Genomic DNA, 21480 nt, shown 5'->3' on the forward strand with positions numbered 1-21480 from the left:
GAGTGAGTGAGAGAGTATACAAACATGGAAGAAAGGGTTAAGATTGGAGTGAGATTCACATGAACCGCTCATTTTTATCTGTACCACATGAACACACACACACACACACACACACACACAAGTTTGGTATAATAAATAATACAACAAATTCATCAGGGGAAAAGGTCTGGATCACGTAAGGGAGGAGAAGGTTTACAAGGTAGGAAGGCGTCACAGAGAGAATATCTACGAATCAAAGGAACTTCCCCTTCAGAACCTCTGGCAGTTCACATTTGATACTGTAACCAAATGAGATGCTCTAAAGTCATTCAATAGTTAACAGCAGGATATTTACTTAGCCATAGCGGGAGAAGGATATTCAACAATACACAATGAGAACAGTGAGTTGCTGAGGGAAGTAGTTGCTTTTTCTGCATTGCTGATCGTTTTCTGCCAGCCGAGCATCAGTGGCTTGTACTCAGACAACCAGGAAGAAGGGTCAACAGACTGAGACTACAGGCTGATGAGCCAATCAAGTTGCTGGGAGTGTAGCCATGCCTTTTAAGGAAAAACTAACCTAACTTGAATGAGGGCAGGGGTTAGGATACTGTTCTTACCACAGCTAGCTAAGTGACTTGACTAAGATCATACAGGCAGGACACTACAGAGGCAAGATTGACACTCAGAGCCTCTAATTACCAATCTAGTGTTCTTTACATAGTTCTGCACTGCCTATGAGGAAACAGTTTCAAATTTAAGGAGGTGAAAAGGACAAAGCTAAGAGCGGAAGACAGTGTGATGGAAGAAGACTTGAGCAGAAGGATCTGAGGAGTAGATGAAGGAAGAGAAGATGAGATGCCCGAGGGGAAAGGTAGATATCCCAGAGAATAGTAAAGGTATAGAAAGAATACTGGTTGAGACACTTAGAATTGTACAGGAGAAAAAAATTTTAAAAAATCCTCAGCCTAAGATCCATAAAGTACCAATCAATTTACAAAGATTATTAAGTACCCTTTATGTGAAAGTTGGCAGAATAAAAGAAAGCAGTTCAGTGAGCTCCCCTCCCTCTCAGACCAAAAAAAAAAAAACCTCCTCCAAAAGGATCTAGAAAACACACCAAACCAAATCTTGATAGAGAAATGCAGAAAAAGTTACAGTGAGTCATTTATCCTGACAAGATCAACATAAGGAAACAGACAAAGAGGTCTGTGCACACTAGGGGCTAGGACTAAGAGCACTGTGAAAGTGGAGCACTCCAACACTCAGGGAGGAGGGGTACTCCAAAGCAAGAGGAGATTCCAGACCTATCCCAGACCTATCCCAGTGCACTGCATGCAGGATGCAGAAACAGGTCACCTTTGTTGCCCACTACCCAATTCCGTATAATAAATCCAAGGGAATTAAGAAGGGGACCTGTGCTCCTGGCCAGAGAGGTCCTGAGCAAGTTCAGAAGCAAGCAGCAGCTGTGTGGCTCAGACCCCAGGAGCAGATTGGAGTCTCCCTTTAAGCATCTAGGCCACCCTGAAGCCTGCCGAGAAACAATCAGAGCAGCAATCCCTGCAATTGTCACTCTGAACCAGTAGAGCTATCCAGCTGGCTGATGGGGGCTGAGTTGAATAAACAGTGTTTTACTGTTGCTTAGACGCAAACCAGGTCAGGAACTTGCAGAGCTCAGACCAGAAGGGCAGTGATCATGCATTTCCCTGGATGAGACCACTTTGAGAATCCTAGAAGCTGTCAGCTCCCCAGTGTCTCCCTGTGATCCTGAAATAACACAACATTCAACTTACAATTTTTCCCCATCTTGTGCTGTAAACACACTATTATGTTACTTTAATCTATTTTTTTTAAGGTGGCTCTATTGCCACTGGTTCTCTTCCTCTCATCCCTGATCCCTTCTTCTTGTTTGTCACCTCTTTCCCTTTAGGGTTTTGTTTATTAGTTCCTTCTTCTATCCTGCTTTTATTTGGTTATATAATTCTTCCTCTTCTTTTTTCCCCAGTCAAGCAGATTCCCCTTTCCTCTTCTCCCCCTCCAGCTAGTCCTGTTCATTAGTTTCTTTTTTTATTTCATTTCTTGTGCCTCTTTCCAAAAAGGACTTCTCTGAGAAATCCACCTTCACTTTCTATTTACTCTAAACCTTCATTCTCTTATGACCCCTGGTCATGACCCCTGGTCTCTCTTTTCTCTGTATTCTTCATGCAATCAAAATTTCTAAGGTTCTCCCCTCTAGGCACTTTCTACCACTGCCTTGTAGAGCTTACTCTCCATGGATTTCTTTTTTCTATCGTGCCTCACTCCCAGAACAATGTCAATTATTGCAGATGTCAGAAAGGACACTCCTCGATGGTAGGGATCCTCCTGTAACACTAATAATATACCCTATCTTGTTGACCTTTTTGTCTAATGTGCCTCGAAATCTCTTTCCTGTACCCACGCTTTCCCACTTCTCCAAGCACCAATTGCTCCTAGGGGTTCTAACCCCACTCCCTCCTCTTTCTGACACCACAGAAATCACCTTCCCCTTATTGTTAGCTCTTGATTTGACCCTGGCACATCACACACTCCTCTGCATGCCTCTGCTCCCCTTTTCCCCTTTTAGGTGCCTTCCCACGTGGGAAGGTCGTCCCACAAAAGAAGCACTGATTTGCCTGTAGGCAGCGTGTTGCCAGGTTCTATCCATAATGCTTCCAACTGCCTCTTCAGATTACCTTAATCAGGTCTCCACCACATCCTTGTCTCCTTGCATACTTTTAGAAAGAAGTCTCTTACTAGTCCCTCAGTTATCATTCTGTTGCTGCTGCTGTCCTCGGCTGCTACACCTAGTCACTCTTTCTGCATTTCTGTTATTTGGGTTGTTCAAGAAGGAGATAATCTCTTCAGTTCTAGTTTTCTCTCTAAAAATGTTTCAGACTCTTCCTTATTATTGAATATCCATCTGTTGTTCCATATGGGTTAAGCTCAGAGATGAAAGATAAGTCACCTTGGACTGTACTCTGAGCACCATTGCTCTTTAGAACACATTTTTAGGGCAGCTAGGTGGCCCAGTGGAAAGAGTACTGACCCTGGTGTCAGGACGATCTGAGTTCAAATCTAGCCTCAGACACTTACTAGCTATGTGACTCTGAGCAAGTCACTTAACCCCTAAATGCTTCGCCTGCACAAATGAAAAGAACCCATTACATTCCCTCATTTTCTTGAGGGTGAGGAATAGTCCTGCGTTATTTGAATGCCCTGTCCTTTTTCTTTGAAAGTTTTTCTCCTGATGACTTTTGATTGGAACTTCATTTTATTTATTCAGAAGTTCTGGCAGGTCTCTTACATTATTTCCTTCACTATGATGTTAAAGTTTTTTGTCCTGCCATGTTGTTCTGGGATACTTATGATTCTCAGGCCATCTGTACACATCCTGTCTTCAAGATTAAATGTTTTGCTTACATAGTTAGCATATATTCTTTTAATGTTATTGCTTTTTGCTTCTCTTCTTCTAAATTGTCCTTGACTTCCAGATATTTGCACTCCCAATCTATTGTTCTCCCTTCTGTTTCTTTGGTAAGGCTTGCTATTGCAGGGTATTGTAATACTTTTGCTCTGCGGGGCATTAATTATACTCTCACAATTCTCATTTTTCTTTTCAACCACTCAGGTACGTTGTGGTTCCCTGGTCTCCTCAAATTCTACAAGGTCCTCTGTCTTATCATGTTGGATTGTTCTCCTGCTGCTTTTTTTTTTCAATATTTTCTCTTAGATGCCCGAACTTGTTTACTAGTTCTGAAGGATATATTTCCTTCTGTTGATACTGTTTTTCCTGTTGATTTCTCTGTTTATGTTCAAGATCTTTGAGTTCTCCTCTTCATGAAGTCTTTGATGCTTTCAGTCTTCCTTTACCCACCCTCCTTATTTTCCTTATTGCTCACTTCTGACTCCCTCCCCTATGACTGTGGTTTCCTTTGGGGCTGGATCTCAAAGCATCTCAGCCTCTTCCCACACTGGTCAATTCATGGCTCACCAGCCTAGGTCTCTGCCCCAGCTAATTTCTGAGCGGTCAGATCTGGCCGCAGCTGGATGCTGTGCTGTTTCCCTCAGGCTGGGCAGAATACTTCATAGCTCCCTACGTGCACAGTGTCCTGTCCTGGTGACCCCTCCTACTTCCTCTTTTTCTCAGTTCTCTAGCCTGGCACTGAAAGTTCAGAACTTTTGGTGCTTCTGAATTGCAGCCCCAAGAAAGCTTTTGAACCTAAAGGATTGTGGCCAAACAAATGTTGAGGCCTTAGCAAACTTCCATAATCTGGATCCAAGGTCTGCATGACACTGGAAAAAGGGAGGCAAGACCAGGATATAGAGGTGGGTTTTGATATAAGCTTGTGTGATGTCCTTGCTGCTGGTAGCATGGGAAGTGGGGGAGGGGTGCTTATATTTTCTTCTGTTTTTTTTTCAGTCTTTTGACTTTGCTTTAATATTTCTTGCTGCTTCATGGAGTCCTTGGTTTCTATTAGGTCCATTCTAGTTTCCATTTGAACAAAGTCTGTACCTGTTGTACCAAGCTATAAATTCCCTTTTTAATTCTTTCTTGTATACATCTCATTTCTTTTCCAGTTTTTTTTACTGTCCTCTCATTTTATTTACAAAAACATTGTAAACTCTTTTTTTAACTCTTGCTTTACCTCTTCTAAGAATTCTATTTGACCTTTTGCCCAATAAAATAGGTTAATGCAAAATAATTACAAGATTATTTTGAAGGAAAGACATTAGCAAATGGAAGGTGAAGAGAGACAGAAAAGTCTTCATATAGAAGGTAGCGTCTGAACTAAGCTTTGAAGGAAACTAGCAAATCTGAGGTGTGAAGGTTACAAAGCAATGCATTCTAGCTTTAGGGGACACAGAGTAAATGTAAAGATACAGACAGAGGATGAACACTCTGTGTTAATATGCTGTTTTCCCTCATTAGATTATAATATCCTTGAGGGCACCATGTATGAGGAACAGTCAGGAAAGACAAATTTGGGTATACTTCATGAAAGGGAATAATCTGTAATAAGACTGGAAAGATAGACTGATGCCAGAGAAGTTTATATATGCTTTTAGGGAAAATAGGGAATCAATGGAGTTTATTGAGTGGGAAGCTAGTTTATTGGGGCAACTAAGTGGTACAATGGATAGATTGCCTGGCCTGGCATCAGTAAGATCTGAGTTCAAATCCAGACTCAGATGCTAACTATGTGATTCCGAGCCAGTCACTTACCTGTTTGCCTCAGTTTCCTCATCTATAAATGGGGATAATAATAATAGCTACCTACCAGGATTGTCATGAGGATGAAATAAGATAATATTTGTAAAAAAACTTAGCACGCTGCCTAGAACATAGTTGGTGCTACAGGAAAATGTTAGCAATTATTATTATTAGACAGTATATGGCCAGACCTATGCTGTTATGAAAATCACTTTGGCAGCACTGTGGAGAACGGATTGCACTGAGGAGAGGTTTGAACCAGAAGAAGCTATTGCAGTATTTGAGACAAGAGATGATAAGTGCCTGCAGCATGACTAACAAACAAAATAAACCAGAGATGTCAATTCTAGGAAGCAATTTAACTTTGTAGGTATCATTGAGATTTAACGGGAATTCCATTGACTAGAATAGAACTCTAGAAAGAAACAGAGCTCTAATTCCAAAGTAACAAGATAGTTAAAAGTTGGTGGGAGGGACAGAATGAGAAAATATGGTATATATTTAGCTACAGAGGAATTTTGTTGTTGGAGTTTACTAAAACCTGGACAGAAGTTAAAAAAAAAACCATGATAAGTGTAGGAAATAAATCACAAGACTGGCAGAGAGGCAGGATGTAATAACTAGGAACCAGACATCTGCTAGCGGTCTCCCTGCCAAAACCAAAGCAGCTAATGGTGTTTTTACTTCATTTAATGTTAATTTCATCCTCTAATGAGTAGAGAAACAAACACAGGGAGATTTTATTCAGGACATCTACTCTTGTTTCGATTCATAACAATAACATGGAAACCAACAGGAAACTTATGGTTGCTTTGGGGCGTAGTGGAATAATAGTATTTGAACACTGAATCTTGGGGTTCAGGATAGGCAACAAGAGGACATTTTGCAAAATTCTAACACACACCTAATTTCTGGGAAAGAAAATTTCAAATAATTTACAAAGAGGATAAGTATACCAAGCGAAACATAGAAAGGTATACAAGAGTGTTTAAGTGAAACAGAATATGTAGGGATAAATTATTTACAGATTAATAAAGAGCTACAAAACAACTGTCTTCTCAAAACCATAAAATCTTTCTATCTTTCTTTCATTCCTTTTTTGATTTAAGTCTTCTTGTACAAAACCACTAATATGGAAATATTTTACCTAATTGCACATTTATAACCCATATCAGACTGCTTAGTGTCTCAGGGAGTGGAGAGGGAGATAGAATAGACTAGGATAGAATTTAGACATCAAAAATTAAAATGTTAAAAAAAACTGTTTTTACACGTAATTGGGGAAAAATAAAATATTTTTAAAAAAATTTAAATGACAAAGAGTCTGTGGATAATTTTATTCTGTTTTAATGATCTTAGCAAAAGTAAAAAAAATGGGAGGAACAGAGGACTATATCAAGGTAGGAAATCATTATTGTATGATAAAGGTGCAGAAGAGAAAGAGTATATAGACACAGAGGAAGGAATGGGGAGAATGGGCACCTGTGAACCTCACTTTCATCTGAATCAGACAAAGAAATATTGAACACAATTAGAGATCTCCATATAGAAATACATTAAATTTTAAAAAGAAATAGTTGGAAACCAGAAGAGTGAAAGGAAGGGAATAAGCATTTGTGAAGCATCTACCATGAGATAGGAACTGTGTTAGGTACTTTACAAATGTTATCTGAATTGATTCTCACAACTCTGGGATATAGTTGATATGATGAGCCCCATTTTACATCTGAGGAAATAAATAGACAAAAGTTAAGTTATTTGCTCAGGGTCACTCAGCTAGGAAACATTTAAGGCCAGATTTGAATTCAGGTCTTCCTGACTCCAGGTCCAGTGCTCTATCTACTGTACTCCCTACCTACCCCAATAGATGCAAGGAAAAGGGAGGTACAGAAAGTAGTCTAGCAGTGCAGGATGGGCAAGGAAATAATCAGAAGTGAAACAAACTCAAATGTTAGAGGAAAGAATAAGAAAAGAGGACGATAAGGAAAGGAAAAAAGTTTAAAACAAAAAAAGAACCAGTGCTAAAAGTCAGGGTAAGGGGAAAAGCCAAGTTGTGAGAGAGACTAAAAAGAGCATTTCACTTACAAGATTATAAGGATCAGGAAAACTACTTCTTTTTTAAAACCTTCTTATTTGCAAAGAAAAAGGTCAGAGCAAAAATAGGAAAAGGTACAACAGAACATAATGGAGGGAAATACACAAGTAAAAATCTTAATTGTGAATGTGAATGGGATGAATTCACTCATAAAATGGAAGAGTTTAGTAGAGTGGATTGAAAAGCAGGATCCAACTACTTACTGTTTACCAGAACACTTCAAACACAAAGATTCACTTGGAATCAAAACATGGAACTACAGCAAAATCTTTTACATTTCACCCAAACTCAAAAAAACAGAGCAATCATGATTTCAGATAAACACACACACATATACATGTTTCTATGTATGTGTGTGTAACACATATACACACATGTGGTAAAAAGTTAAGCAGGGAAATGACAGTATGGTAAAGGGTACCACAGATAATTAATATATATCAATATTCAATTTATAGTAGTTAGTAGTAGAGCATCTAAATATATAAAGGAAAAGTTAAGCAGGGTGGAAGAAAAATAGTAAAAACTATTCATTTGAGGAGGTCATAATATGACCTTTTCAAACTTAGACAAATCTAAACAAAAGATAAATGACAAATAAGGAAAGGACCTGAATAAGAACTTAGAAAATTAGAGATGATTGAGCTCTGGTGCTTACTGACTGGAAATAAAAAGGATTTACATATTTCTCAGCTATACATAGCATCTTCACAAAAACTATGTTTTGGGGATATAAAGACTTCACTAAAAATATAGAAAAGCAGAAATATTAAATATGGCACTTACTGATAACAATGACATAAAAATTTATATTCAGTAAAGAATGATTAAAGAAAGAATTAAAAAGCATTTGGGGAGTGAAAAACTATTTTAAAGAATTGATGGGTAAATAAAATAAATTTGAGAAGTGATAGGAAAGTTCATCAAAGGTAATCATAAGAATGAGAAAATATGCTAAAACTTATGAGATTCAGTTTCAAGCAGTTCTGAAGGTAAATTTTATATCTATAAACATATTCATCAACAAAAGAAGAAAGAACAAATCAATGAATTGGGCATGCAAAGTCAAAACTTGAACAACAAATGCAAAATCCTCAATTAAATAACAAAGTAGAAATTGTAAGGATGATGGAAGAGACTGATTAAATTGAAAGCAAGAAGATCATCAAATTAATTAATGAAACTAAAAGTTTTTTTTAAAAAAAACTAATAGAATATGTAAGCAACTGACCTGAATTTTTAAAAGAGAGAAAAACCAAATTTGAAAAAAAGGAGAACTCACAATAATTAAAGATGAAATAAAGGAAATCATTAGAAACTATTTTGCCCAATTACATGCAAAAAAACCCCAAACCTGATAGCATAGAGTAAACAGATGAATATCTACAAAAATATAAAATAGCCAGATTGACAAAAAATAGAATATTTAACTAACCCAATATCTGAAAAAAAATGAACCCACAAATTACCTGCCAAAAAGAGGAAGGGGGGAGAGAACTCAAGTGCCAGTTTTACAAGTGAATGCTATCAAATATACAAAGAACAATTAATTCTAATACCATATAAGCTATTTGCAAAAATAAGAAAGTACCTTCAAATTTCTTTGTGTAATACAAATAGGTCTTGCTCCTTAATCCAGGGAGACACAAAACAGAAAACTACAAATCCATCTCTCCAATGAACAATGATACAAAAAGTTTAAATAAAATATTATCAAGTAGGTTGTAACCACATATCAGAAAGATAACACACTCTGATCAGGTTGGGTTAATACCATCAAAGCTTGGAGGCTGTATGAATGAATGAATGAATGAATGAAAAAGTATTTATTAAATGTTATGTTGAGTACTAAGCTTTGCACTGGGGATAGAAATTTTTTAAAAAAATCCTTGCTGTTAAGGAGCTTATATTTTAATCGAGGGAGATAACACAAGTAGGATGGTTCAGCTGTAGGCAAGAGTGAAAATCCCAGTGATCTTTAGGGTACATCAGCTGGGTAAATAGTGAATCCCTATTCTAGATCCCCAGCCCCTTTTCAAATTGAGAAAAAGAAAAATGAAACCAAAAATATATCTCTTTCTGCATTTTTTATCTATTACTCTCTGACAAGAGATAAATACCATGCTTCATCATCATTAATCCTCTGGAATCATGAACAGTCATTTCATTGATCAGAGTTCTCAGATCTTTCAAAATTGTTTTTTTTCTCTATAATGTTATTGTATAAATTGTTCTCTTGATCCTGCTCATGTCACTCTGTATCAGTTAATACAAATAATTCCTACTGAAGCAAAAATATTCCATAACATTCATATACTGTCATTAATCCAGCCATTCCTCAAATGATAGGCATCCCTCTTTTAACATTTCTGTTTTTCTGAATTTGTTTGTGAGGTTTTTATGCCAACAAAACATGGTCAGTTTTTAAAGGTTCCAAGCACAGCTAAGAAACATGCAAACTCCTTTCTATTTTGCTTTATTAGCTACTAGAGGTCTATCAGATCTGATATTTCTTTTCTTAGATACATTTTCATAGCTATCTTTTGTTTTTCCACTGTCAAAATTTCTTCCAGTATCCCTCCTTCCCCACAGAGCTATACGTCATAATAAATGATATTTTTAAAGAAAAAATAGAAGGAAGAATACAAAAAATCAGTAAAGCTAACCAATATAAAATCCTTTGTTTGGCTTTTAAAGCCTTTTTTAAAGCCCTGACCTCTTTTCAGTATTCTTATGCCTTCATATACCCTGTGATACAGGGACACTGATTCCTTGCTGTCCTCTATATAAGACATTCTATTTCCTAACTCTAGACATTTTCATTGATTGTCCTCCTTTCTTGGAATTCTCCCTCCTCATTTCCTCCTCCCTAGCTTTCTTTTTTTAAAAAATTTATTTATTTTTCATTTTCAACATTCACTTCTGCAAGATTTTAAGTTCCAAATTTTCTCCCCATCTCGTCTATCCCCCTACCCCAAGATGGCATGCATTCTGAATACCCCTAATCTGCCCTCCCTCCTATCTCTACCCCCCTTCTCTGATCCCATTCCCCTTCAATTTTCCTGTAGGGCAGGATAGATTTCTATACCTCATTTCCTATATATCTTATTTCCCAGTTGCATATGAAAACAAATTTTTTAACTTTTGTTTTTTAAATTTTGGGTTCCAAATTTTCTCCCTTCCTCCCTCCCCACCCAACCTCAATGATAAGGCAAGCAACTCGATACAGGTTATACATGTGTAGTCATGCAAAACACTTCCATAGTAGTCATATTGTGAAAAACTAAGTATATTTCCCTCCATCCTATCCTGCCCCCCATTTATTCTATTCTCTCGTTTGACACTGTCCCTCCTTAGAAGTGTTTGCTTCTGATTACCCTCTCCCCCAATCTTACCTCCCCTCTATCATCCTCCTGCTCTCTTGTCCCCTTCCCCCTCTATTTTCTGGTAAGATAGATTTCCATAACCAATTGAGTGTGTATGTTATTCTCTTCTTAAGCCAAATCCAATGAGAATAAGATTCATTCATTCCCTCTCACCTTCCCCCAATTTCCCTCCACTGTAAAAGCCTTTTCTTGTCTGTTTTATGTGAGATAATTTACCCCATTCTACCTCTCCCATTCTTCTCTCCCAGTATAATCCTCTCTCACCCCTTAATTTTATTCTCCAGATATCACCCCTTCATCTTCAACTCACCCTGTGCCTTCTATCTATCCATCTCTCTCTCTCTCTCTCTCTCTCTCCTCTCTCTCTCTCTCTCTCTCTCGATATATATATATATATGTGTGTATATATATATATATTATATATATATATATATATATATACATATAATTTTTCTCTCCAACTACACTAATACTGACAAAGGACCTGCCTAGACTTCTTAAAGTCATAGATAAAGTCCTACCTTCTGCAAGACTTTCTCATTCTTTCTTAATCTTTGTGCTTTCCTGCTGAGACTACCTCCATTTTTCCTATATAATCTTGTCTGTACATAGTTCGCATATTTGCATGTTGTCTCTCTCATTAGTCTGTTTTGCCTTTCTTTGTATACCCACAACGCCCATCATATAGTTGGTATTTAATAAATTCCTGTTGACTTGAATATAGCGAAAAAGTTGGAAAAATTATACAATGTTCCACACCTGTGAATTTCCCACTTCTGCAAAGGAGTAAGATGGGGCCTCATCGTCTATCTCTTCTCTGGGTCCTGCTTGTTCTTTCCAAGTTCAAAACATTCACTGTTGATTATTTTGTATGTATTGTTCTTTCCATTTATGTTTTTTTTTAAATCATTGCATATATTGCTTTCTTAGTTCTGCTTACTTCACCTTGCATCAATTCATATAAGTCTATTCATGTTTCTCTGTTTTCATCATATTCATCATTTCTTATGGTATAGTAATATTCTATGGCATTCATACACATTAATTTGAGGCCATTCACTGTAAGTTCTTCTACTCCCTTCTTCCTATTACTCAGGTGCCTTCTGCCTCTATCTCCTTCTTCATCCTGTCTCACATGATGAAGTGGCCTTACTCCTTACCAAGGCTAACTCCTCACCCTGCTCAAAAGATCCCAATCTCTCCTGTCTCTGTAAACAGATTGCCCCTTCTTTTGTCCTCATTCTTTCACTTATTTTCAGTCTCTCCCTGTCTATTGGCTCATTTCCAACTTCCTACAAACAAGCTCACCTTCCCCAACCTGATATAACCCTCACTTAATCTTTCCATCTGTCCTATCATCATATGTCTCTTCTGCCCTTTGTAGCTAAATTTCTCAAAAAGGTTGTCTACAAGAGGTGACTTCACTTTCTCTTCTCAACCCCTCACAACCTTTCACCCAGCATTCAACCTTCTCATTCCACTGATGTTGTGCCAAGCTCTCTCCAAAGTAACTAATGATCTCTTAGTTGCCAAAGCCTTTTCTCAAATCACATCACTGGCTTCTCTGCAGCCTTTGACTGTATTGATTGCTGTCTCTTCCTTGATTTTCTCTTCTCTCTAAGTTTCCCAGACATCACTCTCTCCTGGGTCATGTCCTACCTGACTGGTCCTTCTCAGTCTCCTTGCTGAATCCTCTTCCAGATCACACCTATTCACCTTAGATATCCCTCAGGGCTCTGTCCTGGGCCCTTGTCTCCTCTCCCTCTATACCACTTTACTTGGCAATCTCATCAGCTCTCATAGATTTAGTCACCAACTCTATTCTCATGATTATTTAAAATCTTATATTTTACTGAAAACCTTCCCCAACTCCTATTAATTCTAGTGCTTTCCCTCCATTAATTATTTCCTATTTATCCTATACATAGTTTGCCTTGTACATATTTTTTTGCATGTTATCTCCCCCATTAGATAATAAATTCCTTGAGGGCAAGGACACGGTTTTGGGTTGGGTTTTTTTTTTTTTTTGGCATCTCTTTTAATACCCAGCACCTTAGTACAGTTCCTGGCACACAGTAAGCACTTAATAAATATTTACTGATTAACTGATGCATCTACGTTGTTCCTGGATCTTTGCTACCCCAAAAAATTACTACCGTACATATTCTGGTGTATAGAAAGTCTTTTTGTAATTGCTTTCCTTGGGATACATGATTAGCAGTTGACATCTGCTTATGGACATTTTAGCCACTTTATCTGTGTAATTCTAAATTGCTTTCCAAAAAGTTTTTTTACAAGTCCATGGCTCTACCAAAAATGTACCAGTGTACTTATTTTTCCATGGCCCCTCCAACAGTGACTATTCCTCAACTTTTATCATCTTTGCCAACTTGTTTGAGATAAAACCTCAAGGCTATTTTCATTTGTTTTTCTCTTATTATTATTAATACTTCAGAGTATTCTTTTAAATTATTATTACCAGGTTGCAAGTATACTGAGAATTTGTACTGCTATAAATATTTTGATATGCATTGGGACTTTTTTCTTATGGATGACATTCTCAGAGTCCAATTTTTTCTGAAGTTCTATTTAAGTCCTTTTTTTGTTAGATTTGTCAGCAATTGAAAGGAGGTTTTCCTTTGGAATTCCCAGATGATACATTTTACTGTCTATTTCCTATAAGTACTTATGTGGTGAATACTATTAACTTTTCCATTATGTATTCATATGTTATGCCATTCATACCATGATGGATTACCTTATTAACAACACTCTCCACAGCTGGCTGGTCAGTCCCTTTCATTCTCAGCTAGCTGAATATTGGATTCAGCTAGGAACCAAAGTGAAGGAAAAGGGACATCCAGATGGAAGGACAAGCAGCTTGAACACAACACAGATTAACTTCTTTCATGTCATTATATTCTTCAGTCAGACTTACAGCATGACTGCTAAATTAAAAGTATCATGTTGGAAATAATTCAAAACGGGACAGAGAAACCTCAGCCTTAAAAAAAAAAACTTGCTGAAGAAGGGGAGAATGGATTTTAAATTTAAAGGATTTCAGCAGCTCACAGTACAAAATTTCCATTGCTTATCTGGCTAGATGTCTGGTTCTTTAAGTACCAAAAATGGAACACTTGGGTGTCACAGCTTAAATACAACTTACTAAATACCACAGATACCTGAAAACTTGCTGGGGCCACAAGCAGTATGAGTGATTGCTCTGGCAAAGAAACTATACAACATTATTATAAAAAAATTTTCATAAAAGCTATAGCCATAACTAGTATACTTCCTGAAACACTGTTTAGTTTGGGGCTTATCGTTATTCTGCTCCTCCTTCTCCCCTAGTTATGTGAATGTTTTGACAACTTTATATGACAATTTTTCATTTACTATTCTATTAAAAAAATCTTGAAAATTAATAAAAGTTTTTTACTGGTGTTAGAAAAAGCACAATGCAGTTTCCATGTTTATCTCTTTTTATCATGTCTATTTTTACTGTCACCTTGTCTGAAATCATGATTGCTACTTTTTTTTTTAGTTCTCTTGAACCATAGTAAATTTTGAAATAGCTCCTTATTTTAGTTCTGGGTGAATGCTGATGTTTTAAGAATATTTCTTTTTAAATTATGTATTTTTAGATTCGCTTTCTAAGTCATTCTGCTTTCCTTTTTTTGGTTGAGCTTGTCCCATTCACATTCATGGTTCAGGATTGTTACTTGCATATTTCCCTCCTGTTCTCTTCTAGTCTACACTGGCCTCCTTTCTATTGCTTTCAAATAAGACTCTGTCTCCTGATTTTATCCATTTTTACTGGTTGTCCTTCATCCCTGGAACACTCTCCATCCTCATCTCTGCCTCCTATCTTCACTGGATTCCTGCTTCCCTCAAGTGTCTGCGAAAGTCCCACCTCCTGCAAGAATGCTTTCTCAATCCTCTATAATCTTAGTGACTTTCCTCTGACACTACTACCAATTTACTACCAATTTACCCATTTACCTGCATATTACCAATTTACTACTCCCAATTTACTACCAATTTATCCTGCATAACCTTAATTGTACATAGCCATTTGCAGATTGTCTCCCCATTAGAGACTGTGAGCTCCTTAATGGTTTTGGGTGGTTTTGGTTTTTTGCTTTTCTTTGTAACCCCAATGCTTAGCACAGTACCTGGCATACAGTAGGTGCTTAATAAATGCTAGTTGTTAGATATATACCAACATCTTAAACCATATATCAAGATAAGATCAAAATGGGTACTTAGGACTTCTCTCTACCTTAACCTACCCTCCCTTCTAATTCCCCTTCTCCATTCTCCCCTTTCCCTCCTATTTTCCTGTTGAGTGAAATGTATTTCTGTACCCAACTGTGTATACATATCTTCTCCTTTCTTCTGACCAATTCAGATGAGAACTGAGTTCAAGTGCCAGCTACTTTCCCCACCCTCTCCTCTTTGCTTGTCTAGATTTCTACTGGTGTACTCTCATTATGTGTGATAATATTTTCTAATCTTCCTTTCCCTTACCACTCTGTACATACCTTTTCCTCTCTATTTCCATTCTCTTCTTAAGATCATCAAGACAAAATAAAACTATTCCCAGGTCTTGTCTAATTAAACTCCTTCTGTGGACCCTGGTGATGATAGGGTTCAGAGGGGATATATGCATCATCTCCTCCTACTTGGAAATTATCAGTTCACTCTTTAGTTACTCCTTTATTACTGTTCATTCATATTTACCTTTCTATGTGGCTCTTCACTCCCATGTTTGAACTTCAAATTTTCTCCATAGCTTTGGACTTTTCATTCAGAATGTTTGAAAGTTCTCTATTTCATTAAAGAGATATATATATATTTTACCCTGTGGCATCATCATCCTCCATTTTTCTGGATAAGCTATTTTTCACAGCTTATGTAGCCTAAATCAGATTGTGCGCCATCTTGGAGAGGGAGGTGGAGAGGAAGGGGGGGAGAAAAATTTGAAACTCGAAAGCTTATGGAAGTGATTATTGATAATTCAAAATAAATTAATTTGCCTTCTGGAATACTGCATTCCATGTTCTCCTATCCTCTAGTGGCTGCCAAATCACGTGTGATCTTGACTGTGGTTCCTCTGTACTTGAATTCTCTCTCTGTCATTGCTTGCAGTATTTTTCTTTGACCTAGAAGCTGTAGATGTTGGCTAGAATATTCCTGAAAGTTTTCATTTGGGATTTTTTTTCTGGATGTAATTGGTCGATTCTTTCTGTTTCCGAGTTTCCACTTTGTCATCTGGCTCTAAGAATCTGGGCAGTTTCCTTTTAAGATTTCGTGAAATATGATGTCTTGGCTCTTTTTTTTTGCTCATGGTGCTCAGATAGTCCAATGATTCTTAAATTTTTCTCTCCTCAATCTGTTTTCTCCATCAGTTGTTTTTTCTTTGAGATTCTTTACATATTATTCTATGGTTTTTTTAGCCTTTTGACTTTAACATTTCTTCTTGCCTCATGTGGTCAATGGCTCCCATTTGGTCCATTTGAATTTTCTGAGGGTTGTTGCTTGGGCAAGTCTTTGTAACTCTTGTGCCAAGCTGTTACTTCCCTTTCCAATTCTTTCTTCTGTAGCCCTCATTCCCCCCCCCCGCCATTTTTCCCAAACATTCGCATGCCATTTATAAAAACATTTTAACTCTTTTTCTTGCTTCACCTTTTCTAGGATTCTGGTTGAGTTTGTGCTCACACTGCATCTTCTCTGGGACACTGCTTGTAGATGCTGTGGATTCATTCTCTTTGGCATTTATGTCTTCAGTGTCCCTGCCACAACAATTCCTCTTTTTGGTGAGGTTCTGTGCTTGTTTGTTCATTCTTTCAGCCCACTTCTTAACTTCAGACTTGATGTTGGAGCTGAACTCTGCTATACTTCTGGAGGGAAAGCCTGGGCTGGTCCTGCTGATGCTTTTTTAGGGCAATGAGTGCACCGACTTTTGTTATTCCAGTATCTCAGGGAGATGCTGGGGACTTGTGATCTTTCAATGCTCCCAAACTGATCTGATCCAGGATAAAGTCTTTCTGCTGCCTGCCCCCTCTTCCCATCTCATCAGAGCTCTGCAAGATTCTGACTTGGGTTTGGGTCTGTGCAAGGGTAGAGTACTGCCAGACCCCCCCCATCAGCCAGCTGGAGAGCTCTGTCGGTTCAGAGTCACAGAATTATAGCCTATCCTTTGGTCTGGGTTTCCTGTGACCCAGACTTGGGTTGTGTTCAACAAAGTTGGCATCTGTCCCTATAGCAGCGACCTGATATCAGTTTGGGGGTGGGCTGATCCAGCTCTTGGGCTTCCTCTTGCCTGGGCACTGGAATGCTTCATGTGCTCCTAGACAGACCCCATCTCCGGCGCCCTCAGATCTCCTTATCTAACCCCTCATGCTGATGTAGGCTGGACAAAGGGAGCCACTTTTTTTTTCTGGATTTCCCCATTAGGATTCAGTCTGCTGCTATTTCTAGATCTGTTGGGAGGAGTTTGTAGACTCACTGCGGCTTACCACATTGCTTCTTACTTGGAAGTGATGACATCTTGGCTCCGCTTATAGGAAGGTCTTCATAGAGGCAATAATCCAGGGCCCTGACCACCAAACTAGAGAACTTCAATATTAGCAAAAGTTAGACTGTTGTTCTGAAGAGCTTCTACAAATATGAAGGGTACATTTTTCAATTATAGGAAACTAAGGTGGGCCTTATTGTTGTTGTTCAGTCATTGCAGTCCTAACCCAGTCTTCATGACCTCATCTGGAGTTTTCTTGGCAAAAATACTGTAGTGGTTTGCCATTTCCTTCTCTAGCTCATTTTACAGATGAGGAACCTAATTACATTGATGCACCACTGATTACATTTGTGTAAATAGAATGAATCTCTCCATCTTCCTTAATTTAACTCTATGTTTATATGTGAGTGGGTTTGTCTGCTGCATTCTGACTTACTGACCTTTCTCTCTATTTTTTTTTGTCTTGTCACTTGTTCTCTTTTCCCTCCCCCAGTTTCTTTCTTTATCCCTTTCTTTTTCTTGCCCACTGTTTTTCCCTTAACTAGTCATAATATAGGATTGAAGTCCTTTTGAACATTGTTATATTTGCTTAATATTTTTGCTTGTAGATTTACTTAATATTCCACTAAAGCCCAAGTCCAATAGCTCATCATGATTTAGAGGTGACCCCTCCCCAGTTTCCGAAAGCCATTCATTGCTAATATTTTAGCAAGTCCTCCCGAACGAGAAAAGCCTCTGAGTATGGGTTCAAAAATGGTGGACTGTATCTGTTGACTGGAGAATTAGCCTAGCTAGGTTCAGAGAGACGCATCAGCAGAGTACCAGCCACTATGCAATAACAATTTTTATATTTCTGTCAAAAACTGTTTGCTCTGTGTGACCCTGGGCAAGTCACTTAAGCCCATTGCTTAGCCCCCCCAAAAAAAACTGTTTGCTAAGATATGTATCAGTATATAGAGGGATGTGCTAAGCCATCTTCACTAATGACGAAAGAATCAAATCATTCATCCTAGAAGTGCTGAAGTACGATCAAATAAAGTTTTGCACTATCCTCTCAATCTGAAAAGCAGAAATAGAATATTTTCATGTATTTCTGTAAATTAATAATTAATCATAAGATCATATATTTGAAGACTGCATAGTGTAGAGGAAAGAGGACAGGAATTGGGGTCAAGGGACCAAGATTCAGATCCTATATCTGCCACTTACTACCTGTGGGACCTTGGGCAAATTGCTTATTCTCTCCAGGCTTCAATTTTCCCAAATGTATCAACCTCTATATAGTTGGATCATTAAATGGCTAAATTTGGTTTCAGAGAGATACTTTCTGGTCATAAAATAATAATTAGGTTCTAGCAGAATTGAGAAGCACTCCTGGTAGTGCTATTGTTTCCTTCTAAGGGGCTTGCATTGACCTCTCAAGTGACCTTGGGTGACCGCTAAGGTTCCTTTCAGTTGGAATCTACAGATAATCTAGTCCAACCTCTTCATTTTACAAATTAGGAAAATAAGACTCAGGTAACTGACCTTGACCAAGGTCACACACATAGTAAAGTTCAAATATTGGATTTGAACCACATCCTTCAACTCCAAATCCAGGGCTCTTTCCACTTTGATGGTCTGTGTTTGCATCAGTATTGATACTTCTTGAATAGAAGAATATCACTGAATATGACTTTATAAAAGGTCACTGAGAGCCGCTATGACTTGAAAATTCATCATCGGGTAGCCATGCCGATGACAAGCCTCTCTAAACTTAGCCGTGCTGATCCTACATCAAGCATACTTGCTTCATACCTCAAAGTCTTTCCATCTTGGTAAAGCCTGACTATGGTTATGCTCCATTAGCAAAGCTTTTGGGAACCCAAGGTCTCCTGTATAGCACCAACACTACCAACATTAGCCGAATTAAACTGCCTTTAACTTATAGAATCATGAAATACTAAGATGTACCATTTAAAGAGGCAAGTCCGACAATAATGACCATATTCAAGTATTTTCTAATTCCTTCCTCTGTGCTTCTTTTGTCTCTCCACCTAGACTGGAAACCTCTCGAGGGCCAGAACTGCTTCTATATCCCCATACTGCCTCTATAGCACAGTGCCAAGCTCATACAGAAGTTCTAGAGCCAAAACATGTATCATGGTCATGAAAACACTTTTCCCCCCATGTAACACAAGCAGAATTAATCATGGATGTGGTCCAAATCAACTATGTCAGTATGGGGGTTTTCCCAGGACAAGTAACAGTATTATCTACAAGGGAGACCAGAGGATTGTAGAGTTGTTCATCCAACCTCTTCATTCTGCTTATGAGAAAATTCAGGCCCAGAGAGATCAGAAGACTTGTCCAAGGTAGTCTGAGATAGCCTGTGACTCCATGTCTAGGATGCTTTCCACTGTACCATATGAAGGATTCCTGCATTTACTATGCTGGCCTATTTCACAATGATATCATTTTGCACATTATAGTCCTTCATCTTTTCAAGAGCTAATTTGGGGGGCAGCCCTAGAGTCTGGAGGACCTGAGTTCAAATCCAGTCTCAGACACTAGCTGTGTGACCCTGGGCAAGTCACTTAACCCTGATTGCCTCCGAAAGTTTAAAAAAAAAAAGAGTCGATTTGACTAGAAAACATCACATATTTGGATTTTTAAAATATATGTAGGGGCATCTAGATGATGCAGTGGATATAGCTTTGGCCTTGGAGTCAGGAGGACTTGAGTTCAAATCTGGCCTTAGACATTGGACACTTACTAGCTCTGTGGGCAAGTCACTTAATCCCGATTGCCTCACCAAAAAGCAAAAAAAAAAATCAAAATTAAAAAAATAAAATATGCTTATGTGTATGCTGGCATCTTAAAGAAATATGATTGTAATTCTTCAAATGTGGCAAAGATTTTTTAAAAGTACATTTGTCACATCTTTAAGAAATAATATGATTTTAATTATTCAAATAAGGAAAAGGATTTGGACAGATAATTTTTTATGTATTTGGTTTTATCAAACAGAAAAATAGAGGTTTAAAGTATCCAGGGAATGAACTTAAAAATATGATGTGATTTGTCTTCATTAAGTGCTAACATATAAATAGGATCAAAAGGACATTACAAAGAAGTAATAGCACTATCAGGAGTGCTTCTCCATTCTGCTAGGACCTAATTATTATTTTACCATCAGAAAGTATCTCTCTGAAACCAAATTTAGTCATTCAACAATTCAAATAGAATTCAGTGATTCAAGTATTGAGACTCCTCACCAGCATATTATCAGTATTATACATATCATCCGGTAAACATTTTGTCATTCGATTACCTATACTCATTTTTAATGCATTAGCATAATGTACAATATAAAGCATGAAGGAATAGCTCCTCAGAAACATAGACTAACCATAGAAACTGTATAATAATTGCATACATAATGGTATTCTATGTTTTTTAGGACCCACTTATTTTTTCAATGCTACAACTCACCACCGTTTGTGTTGTTACACATCTATAGGAAATGGTCTGAAGTTATCAGCTTCATGCATGAGGTGTCATAGTGAGATGTGAGACAGTCCTGCTGAGCTAAGTTTCTAAATCTAGCCCTAAACACAAAGAAAAAAAAGATATGCATGCTTAGTTTCATCACCTAAACAGGAATTTTATTCCAAACAGGAAAGGGAAAAAAAGGAAATTTCAATGAGCCCAAACGTCAACACTAGCAAACACTCTCTAAGCCAGTAAATGTGATGCTTTTTGAAATATCTTTACACTGAAGGAAAAGCTGAGAATTTTTTTGGTTTCAGATTTAAGTCCACACAAGATAATGTGACAATAGCTGATATTTGGGTGACTCTTCTACATTTGTAAGATGCTTAGGATACATTATTTGATTTGAGAATTACATTTGAAAATACTGGGAATTTTTTGGCCAGGCAATAAACATCAAAAATTTGAAGAGTGATCGATCTTAAGGCATGTGTGTATGTGTGTATGTATACACACAAACACACCCACACACACACGTATCTTGGCACAAGGAAATCATTTGCAAAATTTATTTAACTCAGAAAAAAAAGTTATTTGTGTTAATTTGCACTCGCACTCCATCTCAGGTCATTGCCCCTCTGTCTAGCCAGCCTCTCATAGCTAACAGTACTAACCAAGAGAATTTTCTTTCTCTAGGCCCCAAAGAAAAACACTTCAAGTTCCCTACAGAGGCTCTGATAAAAAGCAAACAAATGAAATGAATTAGAAAACAGAGACTGAGTACAATTTAAATTCA

The 21480-nt window shown here is 37.7% G+C and overlaps 1 protein-coding gene and 1 pseudogene across 3 annotated transcripts in view; both read right to left on the minus strand.

The window, feature by feature from the left end:
• LOC110209711 (L-lactate dehydrogenase A chain-like) overlaps window positions 1–16535 on the minus strand; it is a 32095-nt pseudogene extending 15560 nt beyond the window's left edge.
• Window positions 1–21480, minus strand: part of MAPK10 (mitogen-activated protein kinase 10) — a 165077-nt gene that overhangs the window by 132753 nt on the left and 10844 nt on the right. The window lies entirely within an intron of this gene.

This window comes from Phascolarctos cinereus, unplaced genomic scaffold (assembly GCF_003287225.1).
Source record: "Phascolarctos cinereus isolate Bilbo 61053 unplaced genomic scaffold, phaCin_HiC Scaffold_9;HRSCAF=440, whole genome shotgun sequence".
Lineage (NCBI taxonomy): Eukaryota > Metazoa > Chordata > Mammalia > Diprotodontia > Phascolarctidae > Phascolarctos > Phascolarctos cinereus.